Genomic DNA, 15682 nt, shown 5'->3' on the forward strand with positions numbered 1-15682 from the left:
TAGTCGAATTCTAGCAGGCGTTTCTTGGTTGTAGTTAATCCTAATTATAAAAAGAAAAGAAATATTCATGTTATGTTAACAGCAATTTCTACAATATAAACTACTCCCTTAAAAGTAGGGTATCATTGCAGATATGGGTGAATTTTGCAACTAACTTGATTTGCTTGTTTCAAAAATGACCTTAAGACATAAAATTACATGCTTGTACAAGATTGTGTTCAATTTTTTTTAAAACTCGGAAATCACAGTGAGGGATTTTCCACAGACAATTGAAACAGCATAGCTGGTTCATAGATAGATACATACATACATACATACATACATGTTGTATTTATATAACACCCATATATATATATATATATATATATATATATATATATATATATATATATATATATATATATATATAACAACTGACCTTCCTTATTGACTGCTCCGTTGGCCTTGGATGTGGGAGGTCACAGGTTTGAACCCCAGCCGAGTCATACCAAAGACTTATAAAAATGGTACTTGCAGCTGCCTCGCTTGGTGCTCAGCATTAAGAGGTTAGTGTTAGGACTTGTTGGTCTGGTGTCAGAATAATGTGACTAGGTGAGACATCATGCTATGTGTCTTTAGCAAGATGACCCAGCGCTTGACATCACTATAAACTGCCATACTGCAGACATAGTGATGACAAAAATTGTTAAAGCTACAATAAAAATCCAACACGTACACACACACACACACACACACACACACACACACACACACACACACACACACACACACACACACACACACACACACACACACACACACACACACACACACACACACACAGCTTCCTTGTTATAAGATGGGGAATTATTGTACATGTGTATAGCTTAACCTGTCTTGAGAGCTCATTAATAAGGCCAGATCGGTTTTTTCTTGTGAATGTTTATTGTTTATTATGCACACTTTAAGTAGACTTTTGCTTCTGGTTTCCTTTTGAGGAGTCAAGACCCTTTTGAAATTTTGGATACACCCCCTCCCCTTGAGAATATGTCTTTTTGAGGACATGTAACTACTAAATTTGTGAGATGGACAGGTGTGAGTCTGTATTAGACATATGTTAATATCTACCTTGGAAAGATACTAAAATTTGATTACTTAATTGTGGAGTCAGTTTAGCGTGTGACAAGGAAGCCCTGATTGTAACAGATAAGCTGGCATTAGTTGGGTGTAACATTTGTTGTTGTTTAATCATTCTGTAGCTAAAAGTGTGTTGTTACATTGTAAGAAAGTAGAGTCTTGTGGGCTGCCCTCTCCTTGAATAATCTCTTGCATGATAAAATGTTTAAATGTCTGTCAAGTGGGTCAGGGAATACTGCATTAATACATACAGGGACAAAAATTGTACAAGTCTCTCTCTCTCTCTCTCTCTCTCTCTCTCTCTCTCACACACACACACACACACACACACATACACATACACACACACACACATTTTTTGACCTGAAATGATACAACCATTGCATACACATTTGCCACTCAAAGTCCACACACTTCATTATTGCACATAGTGCTGAGTGCTTTGATCTTATAAACAGTGAACTCAGTGCACAACAAACTTAGGCAGCACAGTATGTTCGGGCAATTTTACCCCACCCCCCAACCCTCAGCCCCAACAAGAAATCTCCAGGTCTGATAAAACGATCACTTATTCCTTAAGTCTGTTATAAAGATGATTCAGTTATTTTTGTTGTTTAAATTTATAATTTTGGTTTTCTTTTATTTCCCACCCTGACTGTCACAAGTAGGCAGATATTGTTACCCTTATTTATCCATCTTTCCTTCCATATGACCCTCTGTTATGTGTTTAGGCTCGAATAAACAGTAACACAGAAAGAGTGAAAACAACAAGCTTTTTAAAATGTAACTCAAAATTTATTTTCCTGAAAAATTCTGTAAAAAAAAAACAGAGAAGAACTTACGGTTTCAAGAATCAAATCCAAAAATAATCTTAGAATAATCCACGAATTAAATTGCAAAAGTCCTAGTAATAAATGTTCTAATAATTTCAAGTTTGAATCTTGATGGAAAATCTAAGATGGATGACGATGACTTATGCTGTAGTCAGTACTGTGCTTATCTACAGTTCCTTGTAGAAATACAAATAATGACACTCTAGTATTGGAAATCCAAATTAAACTTGTAAACAATGTATTTCCAAAATCTGCATGAGCACTCTTCAAATTTTTCCAGAGAATAAAGAATTAATCCTTTTGAAATCCAAATGATCTGAAGATAATTAACTCAAAATCTGGCTACAACAAATTTACTTGACTTCAGTGTGAAAACCCCAAAACTGAGAAATCTGTCTCAAAACAAAGGTTATATTGTATCATAAGACGCAGTTTCGAAAATCCAAGTTGTGAAATCAGAAGGGAGGTCACATGATCATGTTTATATCACGTACACAGAATATGGCCTTGATTAGACCAATAATTTTTTCTGAAATAAAAAAAAATTAAAAACAGTTGTTTACATCTTAAACCATGTAGGCCCATCATGTCCATGGAAACAACCAGTCATTTTAAAATAAAATAGAACTTTGTTTACTAATTTTGAATCAAGGTCAGAATTTAGATCAACACCTGGTGTTTATAAACTAACAGTCAAGGTCAAACAATCTTCTGAAAAATTATCATCTCTAGTGAATAAATTTACATTATATTAGAATAAAATATTTAAAACTGAGAAACAGTTAAAGTAAAAATAAACATGAATTAAATCAGATATACGTAACACCCTCCATATATAATTTTAGATTTTGTAGAAATTAAAAATGGAACATTAAAAAAAGTGGAAATAATGCCACTATCTTGATCTGGATCCATAATATGATAACAATATAATATCATAACAGTGTAATACAATAACAAAAATGAACTTTGTTATCTACGTAAAGATGGATGATTAGTCATACTGTATATACTTGTGTATATAGTCAGTTCAATTACAAACTGCATAAACACAAATCTGTCATTGCATAATGTGCTGGCAGATCTAGGTCTGTGCAGTTTGTAGTAATCAACAGAACAAACAACATAAACCATTATCTTCTGTTGCATTATGTGATGGCAAACCAAATTCTATGATGTTCATAACTGGATCTGACTTATTCATGAGTATATATGCAGTATGGCATCAGGTTATCACTGTTCCTATTATTGCATCTTTCTTCTTAAACTTTTTGCAGTGTATAAATGAATGCACAAGTTTAGTCAGCCTTCTTAATATTGGGATGTCATTGGGAATAATTCATTCAATTATAAACTCCAAACTTTTTGGGAAAGCATTACCATATGTACTCACTTGTAAGTTGAATCAAACTGCCAACCACAAAGATCCTGATCTGCCATTGCATAATGTGCCTACAGATCAGGGTCTATGTTGTTTGTTTCTACTGATTGCTCCTAACAAACTGCATGGACCCAGATATGCCAGCACATTATGCAGTGGATTTCTGGGTCTGTGTAGTTTGCAGTTGGGACTGATATTATAAGTGACTATATACGGTAGGGATATTGTGATAGCTTTCATTTGTCTTTCTGTCTATCCAGCCCTGCATCCTTCTGTAATCACTTCATTGGTATGCATGTGTAGAACAATGAACACTTGTGCTTAACAGGTGAAAGGAACATACCAATGGTTGAATACTTCCCCAATGAAGTAAACTCCTGTACCATTTTTTGTTTTGTTTCTAGCCCTGCCAAGCTTCTGCCTTAGTTCAAAAGTAAAAGAAAGAGTGCAGTTACTGCCATAGTTTTTAATATTTTGAACTAAAAATGTGTTATATATGTGTCTGACAACCATAGATAAAAGAGTTTGAGAGATGAATTCAAATATGCAGCTGCCATTGGTCTTTCAATCAGTCCAAATTCTCTGGGTGCATGACTAATGGAACCATTGAGCTTTCCACCCAGATATTTTTTGATACCTTTCATTCCCACTCCCAGCCAAGGATTTAGCCCCTGGGTCTTAACATGAAAACCATCATGTTTACCTCCCAGGGTTCATTCATACTCTTCCCCACTCATGTGGTGTAATTTGGAAATATTGAGATCTACATATGATGTAATTACACACAATATCCTTGAAGAAATTTGTATGTGGCCTTGAGGTTTAAACTGTTTTTGAAGAAGCACTTGTCAATGATATTGTACAAAACATTTCCCAAAGCATACATGCATGTACTGAGTTAGCTCCCCATGCATTGGGAGATCTCCACTTTGAAAAAGGTGCATTGTCTCTTGCATTATCATTGCACTGAATAAAACAAATGCAAAATTTGTTTTTGAGATCAGCACTTTAAAGATCTCCAACGTGCACAAGTTATGATAAATTCAGGGTGTTTCAGGCAGATTTTTGCAGCTGCTCTCTCATCACAGTGTATACCAGGATTGAGAAACCTGTAAGGGAAATTTATTTCATGATTTTACCATATAGAGGGGTCAGTGTTGGCACACATTATTATTACAATAAATATGATACTGTTTAACTATAATAATGCTGTGTATGAAAGATGAAATGAGATATCCAGTGGACATTCTTTGTTGGTTTCCCCCGTATCCCCAGGGATTTGGCCATACAGGGCACTAATTTAGGCAGTGGGATAAATTAGGATTAGGAACATGCGTTTTATAAATAAAGTCTAGGATTGATTGATTGATTGATTGATTGAATGAATGAATTAATTAATTAGTACAGATACATATAGAATAATTTTGATTGATGACATAGATGATCCAGCATTAGCAGTTTTTAAGTTGGGGAACAGACTAGACTCACATACACATTAGGAGTCCATTTGCCATATGATTATGTTCTTGTATGAATGCAACTTATGGCCAGGTCTGTAGTCCACTGTTTGCTATACCTGTCTTGTATATATACAGCATACGTGCACTGCTGCAGTAGTTAGACATGAATTAACACTGGCAAGGCAACAAAAGTTGCATTATGATGAATTTTTGATTGATTAATTTTTGTATTGGTGTGTAGGGCTTATTTTTGGACACTGCAGTACAGAGTCCCTCTGTGTTAATCCATGCTTTTGAATGTGTTTTTACCCATGACATAAGGGGCCCTGCCCATCACAGAAATGTTCTAGTCAGTTCAAACATGGTCAAGTTAACCTTGTACTGTTCCTTATGAGTGTCTGAAATATTCCAGAACTGGGGGATTATTTATGCTTCTAAAGATCATTCTCTGCTTGACTCATCTGTTATATAGTGTTGCTGGAAGTTTTACACACAAGTATAGGAGACATGTGCCATGATGTGGGGTGAGTGCAAACTAATGTTTACACTATACAGGAAAGTGGGGGGTGGGGGGAGGCACTGTTCCAGTTCTTGTGTATGTTTTAGATGGTTTGGTGTCATTGATACATATGCATTTGTTAAATTGGAGTAGAAATTGTTGTATATATACTACATGTAATGTATTGTCTGTTGTAGAAGTAAATAAACTGGCCATATTACATTCTGTTGTAGTAGGGGGGTAGGGTTCAACATTGGCCCAAAATAAATCCACTAAAAATTCTTCAAATCAAATGTATTTTTAATGACACCTGATATGTTCTTGCACTGAGTTTTCAGCAAATCCTAAAATACAGCAAACATAAATTGGACCTTTTCTCATTCACATGTGACTGACCCATGTGAATGACAGAATATATTATTTTGCATTACAGTGAACTCAGTCATTACAGGGTTTCTATCAAACTTTTTACATTGTTATGTATTAGTATATAGGTAACATGAATATGTATTTGCAAACACCTCCTGTGCCTATTTGCACCCAGGTCCACTGTAAATATGAAAAACAGCAACTGTACTACCCTTAGTACTAATAATAGTACCCTTACTCCTACCGTGTGGACAACCACAACAAATCAGGTTGAGGCTATGGACATCGGACATTGTAGCTAGTACTACCCTGTGTGGTTAATCAACCCTATGATAACTAACGAGGTGCCCTGAGTCTCTATATGCAGTGACATCATAGAAGGGGTTTTCTCTGAAATTCCATTAGAACACTGTTTAAAAGTCCATGCAACATTTTTTATTAAAATGTGTGAATTGTGGAATTTATGGCAATAATTTGATATTCGAGTCATCTAGCCATCACTGGCAGTTTTATTTGAGATTGTCATGTGTAGAATACAGTTAGGATTCTCCATAGAACTCAGAAAGTTGTAGCCCAGGACTCCTTCTTCCATGAAAATAGTTGCATTCCCAGTACTAAAACTTGGAATCCCAGTAAGGATACTTTTTTCCATGCAGTGATTCAGAATATTATGTTGCAGACAGTATAGATATCACCAGATTCCTGATACTTAATTCATTATGAAAGTTGTGGACAGTATACATATCACCAGATTCCTGATACTTAATTCATTATGAAAAATCTTTGATTATTTGTGATGTTACAGTTATAACAGTTCTCGGTTCTTTTACCTTGCCATTTTTTAATTTTTTTTGCATGTAGAAAGAGTAAAGTAAGAGATGACATTTTCTTGTCTATATTAATTTATTTAATTACCATAATTCCATTTAAAGTCAATACATTTTCCAAGACACTGGTGGAATTGACCAAATTAAATTCACTTTTTGTCATTTCATCTTTAAATGGTACCTCATATAACACTTTATGCTTTACCAAATTTTAAAAAATTTCTCCACTGGGCAGGTGGGGGAAGGGGGTGCTGGACGTGGGTGTCCGAGTTGGCTAAGGCACTTACCGTTACAGATCACTGACATCTGAGAAAGCGTGCCAGTAGCTTTTGTGGTTTGTGGGTTCTTCCTGGGGTATTCCTCTACCAAATATAATTGTCATCTTGTATAGCCTATTATGTGCTGAAAAATGGTGTTACACTCTTAACATCGAGTCAATTGCAGGTTTTACGGATCAAAATCCTTACGTTCTAGACCTCAGCTGTTCCGTTGATAATCGTTGCCGTTTCATTTTACTTCCACAATGGTAACACCATATCTATAACGTTAACACTGGAATTCAGTGTTTTGTCCGTTTTTGACCCATGGAAATGCACTATTCCATGATACATCTTTTGAACTTTCATTTACTTGGGCATTCTGGTTTCTTTATGAGAACTGGGTGCATCTATTTCAGCTGGTCTGCTGGGAGTAGTGCTCAATGGCAGCTGTGCGATTGACACCAATGAAATGATTTAAATTTGCCATCAGCAAAGTAAACAAGGATAATCCCTCAGTACTGATAAAGTAGTATAATGCTGTACATGAAAACGAAAAACAGATAATTTTAGGTATTTTAAGATGGGCTTTGTATTTCTCTGACAAACAACTACAAGTCCCAGAATCTTGGCATTATCTTTCTCAATACATTATACGACAAAAAAAATGCAAGTGCTCAAACATCATATACGGATTTATAATATGATGGATTGAAACTGTGCCAAGTAATGTTTATTAAAGAGGTGTTCAATCACATGTGCAAATAATGAATCTTTTGATCAAAATTATCATTAGGCACCAAAAATTGATGAACAGGTCGCTTAATCTACACATTTGATAAGATTTCATCTATATTGCTTCACCATTATATCTTCATAATTACCAAAACATTTGTAGCTCCCGCACTCAATTTATATAAACAACTCCAATAAAGGATAATTTAGCAAGGAGAGATTTTTCATAGGAATGACTCAGTTGTTGGAATTTTCATGCATCTAAATAAAATAAAAGTCAGTTTTGGCATCCTGGTAAACCCTGTCTTTTTTTTTTTTTTTAAAGAAGTTTACCACTTAGAGTATAGTAATTCTTACTCCATCATTCAAATATTGTAATCATATTTTAAACTTTATGATATGATAGGCATAGAATTATGTTTCAACACAATTTCTCATATTTATATTATAAAATAATAATAATGATATTGATGATGATGATAGAATTATATTATTATTGTTCTTTTATAATGATAATCACAATAACAACATCATGTTTCTTTTTAGCTCACTCCATGTACATTTGATTTTACTGTGGTGTTTAAATTATCAGCTCTATTCTCATGAAGCATGCACTTCAGCAAACATGCAAGTTTAATTTTGTTTTGATGATTGTTTAAAATTTTACATGACTACTGTGTAATTCTCAAATTGGAATATCAAAAAGCTTTCTTTTTACATATGTATGGTCTTAGAGTTAAAAGATTGCATTTATGTTTTGTATGTGCATGTAGAAAATCAGGAACTCTACACTAATGCCATCAGGACAAGGAGGGTGGGTGGGTTTCTAATCACAATAAATTAGTAATTTACTTAAGATACCTTAAAGAATCTACAACTAATTGTCAGATCATTGTGATGAAAGCCATTAGTACATTTATGTAACTTGGTTTTATAAAGGTGTTAAGTATGGGGTGGGGAAATACTAAGTACACAGATGCATACATATCATTGATACATTACAAAGTATGAATGGAAGCACTAATTGCTGGCTGTTGTTTTTACCATATGAACATATAATGAAGGTACAGGTGTTCTCAGTTATTTAAATACCAAACACCAGTGTCTGATTCCAGTACCAAAGCTGGTGGCTAAACATCACAATAACTGCCACAGTACACACATTAGAAGTGCACAGTATTAACTGGCATAAGGCTGAAGAAAAAAAAGAGAAAGCTAAGCTAAGGAGTAATAATCTGTTATGCTACAGAAAGGTATCTATTCTTAGTTTCATTGACTGCAAATGGCTGTAGCAGGTAACAATATTCATTCTGGTTTATACACTTCTTATCTAGAGCTGTCTGTGTGGGTTTGAGCCTCAGGTTTGGCCAATGTGGGTATGTGAGAAAGCTTGCCGGTAGCTTCTTTTGGGTTGGTGGTTCTTTCTGGGGTTTTTCCCGGGTTCTTCCTCCACCATTTATACTGGCCACCATGTATCTTGTGCTGAAAAAATGATGTTAAACCCAACAACAAAAAAAGCTTATCTATAGCATGGATCAGGAAAGTCTGTGACAATACATGTAGCAAACATGAAAAATGAGAACATCGCACATGCCTGATAAATTGCACATCCTTTTTACAAAGTCAGAAAAATTAAGTAGAGAGAACCAATGAATTTCAAAAGTTAAAATTTTCCAGTTGACACATTTGTGATGTAAGTGAAATATAAGATTTACATTTTTAAAAATAAAAAACTGTTGAAAATTTTAAATTTTATTGCATTCAGTGTTTTTAATATTCTACTTAACATTTTATTACAGTAGGTCTGTGATTGAATGCTAACAACTCTCTTTACAGAATGATGCATGACAGGGGATGTCTTCCAAAACAGGACTGTACTTTAATATGTCTATATGTCCATGTTATTCTTGCATGTGTTATATACATGCATGCATATACTGTACGTACTCCCTTACAAGTCGAGGAAAACTGCAAATATCAGAAATCCTCATCTGCTGTAGGATAATGTGCATTCATATCAGGGTCTGTGTTGTTAGTTCATACAAACTGCACAGACCCAATTCTGCTGGTGCATTATGCAATGACAGATCTGGGTCTGTGCAGTTTGCCGGTGGACTCTTCGTACAAGCGAGTATGGCATATCTGCATACATATGTGTGCACATTTGGAACCTATATACTCGATATGCAATGATTTTAGTGCAAATCAACCACAAACAATTGTTCATTCACACTGAAATCAGGACCGTTCTGGTTGCGTAGTGGTTAGAGCATCCACCTCGGATGGGGGAGGTTGCAGATTTGAACCCAGACCGAGTCATACCAAAGACTTATAAAAATGGCACTAACAGTTGCCTCGCAAGGTGCTCAGCATTAAGAGGTTAGTGTTAGGACTGGTCAGTTAGGACATCAGGCTACATGTATGTGGTCCAGTGCTAGACATCACAATAAACTGCCACACTGCAGACATCATAGTGATATGACACAATTACACACTGTAAAATCAGGCAGTTTTCTTAATTTCACTGGCCTGTGGTTCCATCATTGATATCATTGTCCTAGAATAATCAACAGACACAAGTTATATGTAGATATTGGACATAGTATGTTCTAAGAAATACTGTACATAAAAAAATATTGGTGTACATAAATATGCAGTTGTGTTTAACAGACCAATCTTGTACTTGTGTTTCTACTGCCATTAACCAGTGCAGGTGCTGATTTTAATACTATGATGGTAGTACAAAACAGGGTAGATATAGTTGAAGGCTGAAGTACCACATGTGATGTAATGTATGGGTAATGAATTGCATAAACACAATGAGACATGCATAAATGCACAGGCATGAGGCAGGATGTAAAAGCAAGATAAAATATGGTTAAGCTAATGATTATTAAAATGACAGTGATGGCAGCAATAATGAAGCAGAAGAAGATGATGATGACAGTATCACTTCACTGATACACATATCCAAGGTCTCTGTCAGTTACTTTGTAAGTACTTTCAGTTTTAGCTGATATCACAGTCAGATAAGCAAATAGTGTCACATGTTTCAAATTAGAAATGATTTTACTTTGTGGAGAGGGACATTGCCTTATTGTAATGAAATAATATTTGGCTTATCTAAGCTAGTCAATGTTGCATTGGATAAGGGTCTGTAATGGGATTGCCATCCAAGATTGTGTCACTTGCATAGGAGTGTACAGTTAAGGTATGCACATGTAATACATTATAACTCAACTGGTTTAATACATTAATAACACAATGTAGTGTTAGAGCCATAAATATTGTTGAGAGGGGTGTTAACAAGTGGTCTAGGAGTCTGTACCTTGAAACCCTTGTTTGAGTCCCCAGAAGCTCTTGCATATTAAATATTTCCAAGGAGGAATATCCCATTTATTTTGAAAATTTTTTGTTGGAGCAGGGAATGCCAATCTGATGTCTAGTATTTCCACTACAGCAGCCAGTTTGAAAATGTTTTTATTGCTGAAGAATATCTGAGATGGCTTCGACATAGACCACTTAAGATGAAGAAATGGTCTATAATCGTCAAATCCTGCAAATTCTTTTCAGCCATTAGAGTGTCAGTCCCTTTGAGGGCCTCTTGTTAATTTGTGTATTTAACTGTGACTTGAAATTTGCTGTGTCTAAATAAATAGAAACTTAAAACAAGTATTCTTGTATTTTGTTCTGAATGTGCTTTCCCACCAGTTTCCCTATTGTATACTGCTTAAGTTGGTATTGTAAGTTTTAGATTTCTTTTATTTATTTCAGGTGGAACTGCAAATGTTTTAACTTTATAGTTCTTTTTTATAAAATTCATGGTCAGTAGTATTTCTCTGGCAACTGAACTACTGTCAACAAAATAGCAGTTATGATTATAACCTGAAATCGGCTGCTAAAAACGGATTCCTTGTAACATTTGTGCCAGGATTTTTAATGGGTGTCATGATGTTTGGAATAGTAATGGCAGAGTTGAAACAATTTTATGTGATGAAATATTTCGACATGTGATAAAAAATTTATAAATAAATGCTTGTTTTGCTGGCTGTCGACCATTCACAATAATGCAGTACATTAGGCTGTAGACATATTTAGCTTACTATGTTAACATGGGGCCATTTGTGGGCAGATTCCCATAATGCATTGGCAGATTAAGATCTCTACTTTGCTTGCAAGATAGTTTGTCTGCCCAAGCTGTGTCTGCAATAGTAATGCTCGTCTTGGTCTGTCCAAGCTGTGTCTGCATTAGTAAAGTTAGTCCCAGTCTGCAATAGTAACGTTAGTCTCAGCCTGCCCAAGCTGTGTCTGCAGTAGTAACATTTCTCAGCCTGCCCAAGCTGCGTCTGCAAAAGTAACATTAGTCTAGGCCTGCCCAAGCTGTGTCTGCAGTAGTAAAGTTAGTTCCAGTCTGCAATAGTAAAGTTAGTCTTGGCCTGCCCAAGCTGTGTCTGCAATAGTAAAGTTAGTCTTGGCCTGCCCAAGCTGTGTCTGCAATAGTTAAGTTAGTCACAGTCTGCCCAAGCTGTGTCTGGAATAGTAAAGTTTATTCCAGTCTGCCCAAGCTGTGTCTGCAATAGTAAATTTGCAATAGATACAGTAAAAGCTGCTCTGCTAGTGGATTGTTTGCATCAGATGGATATATTTTCATCCCATCCCTTGGATAATTGTTTTAATTCAGGGCTTAAAAATGATGCAAGCTTGCAATTGGCTAGTTATGATTCTTACATGCAGATAGATTGTGACCTAAAAATATGAAAATGAATTGATAATGATCTTTTGTATTGAAATTGAAATATGCTAACACAGCATCTATCAGAATGCTGTTTGTGTTGAAAAAAAGTTAATTTCAAGCCGTGACATAAGTGATATAACATTCTCATGGTGCCCCAGAGCTGATTAAATTATGAAAGTAATGGCAGTCATGGTGCCCCAGACCCACATTAATTATGAAGATAATCGGGGCACAGGGAAGTAGAATTAGAGTAAAACATGGGATAAGATCAGTTTGGATGCAGAAGATAGAAGTCTATTCGTTAAAGTTATATGCATAGCTGTCTGATAGTATATAATCAAATGAGAAGAATATACTTGATGCATCACTGATACGACGGAGAATAACATGAATAATATGGCTTCATTGTCAAAATGTGCATGATGTCAAAAATTACGTTAGGCCAAGTACAGTTAAATTTATCTTACACAGTCTTTAAAGCCAATAAAAATTGTGTGTGTGTGTGTGATTTGGATTTTTAACATAGCTTTAACAATTTTTCAGTTATATTGCTACGATGTCTGCACTGTGACAGTTTATAGTGATGTCTAGCACTGGGGCATCATGCCACAGACATGTAGCATGATATCCCACCTAGTCACATTATCCTGACACCAGGCCAACCAGTCCTAACACTAACCTCTTAATGCTGGGCACCAATAAAAATGTAACCATTGCTTACCATAAGTTGTAAGGTGTAAGTTGATATACTTATTTTTCATTATTAATTTATTTAACACATACAGTACCATCTGGTCCCCCTAAATTTTTGGCATCTTGTTTTTGTTTCATTTTTATTTTCCCCAGGCATTGGTTTGACATCTATTACATAGTGATGAAATCCAAAGTGGGGCAAGTGACTCGTGCTACATGAAAGCATAACTAAAATGAACAGTATAGACCCATATCTTCTGGTGAATTATATGATAGCAGATCTCTGGGTCTGTTATATTTGCAGTGTTGTGGCTTGTGTCTCGAAGAAGTCAGTTTTTATTCAACACCATGACAATGGTAGTGGTATATAGTGTTATTTTCCATAAGTTTGTGTACCTGTCCGTCGATCTTACTTTGTTTCAGTTTTGCTTTTATATTAATTTTCAAACACAGTGATGGGGCATACATGTTCCGTGAGCACATTTTTAGTTACATTTATTATACTTCAACATAACTTTTCTTTGCTTACAGCTGCTACGGAAAGAAAAGAATGGACAGTTATTATGGATGTTATGTTAAAGGTTAAATACAGTATATACTCGCTTATAAGAGGAGACCAACTGCAGACTTCATAGACCCAGATCTGCCAATGCATAATGCTGCAGCAGATCTGGGTCTGTGCAGTTTGTTACGAGTTAGGAGTAATCAGTACAACAAACAACTTAGACCCTGATTTGCAGGCACATTCTGCTATGGCAGACCAGGATCTTTGTTTTTGCAGTTTGACTTAAAAGTGAGCATATACAGTAATACCATAAGGATTGTATTAGTTTGTGTTAGGCAATGTTTGGACAATCAAGTACAGTATTTCTCCTGTAACAAGAGCAGGGGCAAGTTTCAAAATTTAAAAAAAAAAATGCGGTGGTGGTTATGGGTGCTTATGATCAGATAAAGATTTACTATCATATATACTTGCTTATAAGTAAAGGCAAACTGCAAACAACAAAGAGCCTGATCTGGCGTTGGATAATGCACCCACAGATCAAGGTCAGTCTTAGCTGTTCTACTGATTAGTCCTAAAAATGTGCACAGACCCCGATATACCTGTGCATTATGTGATGGCTGATCTGGGCCTGTGCACTTTGCAGTTGGACTCGAGTTACAAGCGAGCAGATATGGTAATTAAACTTTCTTCATTATTCTGGGAAAATAGGGTCTGCTGATTGTAGAGCATGGACTTGTCATCAGATAGATATGGTAGTTGGTTACATGAGCTGGAAAAGCAGGCAAATTAGACAATACAGAAGTAATATAGACTGAACAGTCTGCCCTGTACTATGAAATGTTGCATTATCTGAATTTCATCCTTTAAGTTATGGTCAAATTAACTGCCTCCAGCCTTTGGGTATCATTTACCATATTTATCCATAAAATGCACACTCATCTGTAGATAAGGTAGACTATGACATGCTGTCTATCACATATTGCTTTGTAAGATCAGTGTTTGTGCTGATTGCTTGAAATTGCCATGAAGAAGGACAATGTAGACCTCTAAAACCTCTTGGTGCATTGTACCTACAGTAGATCAGGGATTACCATTTATGGCTTTTATTAGTAAAACAGGTTGCATTGACCCAAATCTATCATCACATATCACCCTGGGAGATCTGGTTCTGTGTAGTTCGTTAAATCAGTAGAACAAAGAACATAAACCATCATCTTCCCTAACTTTGTGCAGCATCATATTAGGGATAATGTTGCTTGTTGTTTTATTCAACTTGCCTTAGGGTATAAACATTATTTGCTGTTTCAACTTGCCTTAGAGCATAAATGTTATGCTGTTTTCAACTTGCCTTAGAGTATAAACGTTATTTGCTGTTTTCAACTTGTCCTAGGTTATAAATGTTATTGCTGTTTTCAACTTGTCCTAGGTTATAAATGCTATTGCAGTTATCAACTTGCCTTAGGGTATAAACGTTATTGCTGTTTTCAACTTGTCTAAGGTTATAAACGTTATTGATGTTTTCATTTTGCCTAAGGGTATAAACATTATTACTGTTTTCATCTTGTCTTTAGGTATAAACGTTATTGCTGTTTTCAACCTGTCCTAGGGTATAAACATTATTTTTTTTTTTCAGCTGCATGCGCATGATACAGAAGTAAATCTTATATCTTTGAAATATTTGGGTTACCTTTAAATACAGAATTGGAGCATTCTCCCTATCTCTGTTTTATCCATTAAAATTATTGCCCCATTTTGTTAGATGGTTTCAGCAGCTTTAGCTTTAGTGTACATAAAAGCTTACATTAGGTATGTTTAGTATCATGTATGAATTGAATGGTATAATTTATGAATTGAATGGTATTATTTATGAATTGAATGGTATTATTTATGAATTGAATGGTATTATTTATGAATTGAATGGTATTATTTGTGATTTGAATGGTATAATTTATGAATTGAATGGTATAATTTATGAATTGAATGGTATTATTTGTGAATTGAATGGTATTATTTATGAATTGAATGGTATAATTTATGAACTGAATGGTATCATTTATGAATTGAATGGTATTATTTATGACTTGAATGGTATAATTTATGACTTGAATGGTATAATTTATGAATTGAATAGTATCATTTATGAATTGAATGGTATCATTTATGAATTGAATGGTATTATTTATGAATTGAATGGGTCTTATTTATGAATTGAATGGTATCGTTTATGAATTGAATGCTATCATTTATGAATTGAATGTTATCATTTATGAAT

At 35.0% G+C, this 15682-nt stretch overlaps 1 protein-coding gene across 7 annotated transcripts in view; it reads left to right on the forward strand.

The window, feature by feature from the left end:
• The window catches only part of LOC149773699 (dystrophin-like), a 494817-nt gene that overhangs the window by 34504 nt on the left and 444631 nt on the right, over positions 1-15682 (forward strand). Inside the window, exon 1 of one of the 7 annotated variants that reach the window (XM_089946222.1) lies at positions 4997-5314. The exons of the other annotated variants lie outside the window; for them this stretch is intronic. The gene's annotated coding sequence lies outside the window, so the exon portion shown is untranslated. Of the gene's footprint in view, positions 1-4996; positions 5315-15682 lie in introns of those variants that run through there. 7 annotated transcript variants of the gene reach the window in all.

The sequence above is a fragment of the Sinohyriopsis cumingii genome, unplaced genomic scaffold (genome assembly GCF_028554795.1).
Source record: "Sinohyriopsis cumingii isolate HCF-2022 unplaced genomic scaffold, ASM2855479v2 utg000622l, whole genome shotgun sequence".
Taxonomy (NCBI): Eukaryota; Metazoa; Mollusca; class Bivalvia; order Unionida; family Unionidae; genus Sinohyriopsis; species Sinohyriopsis cumingii.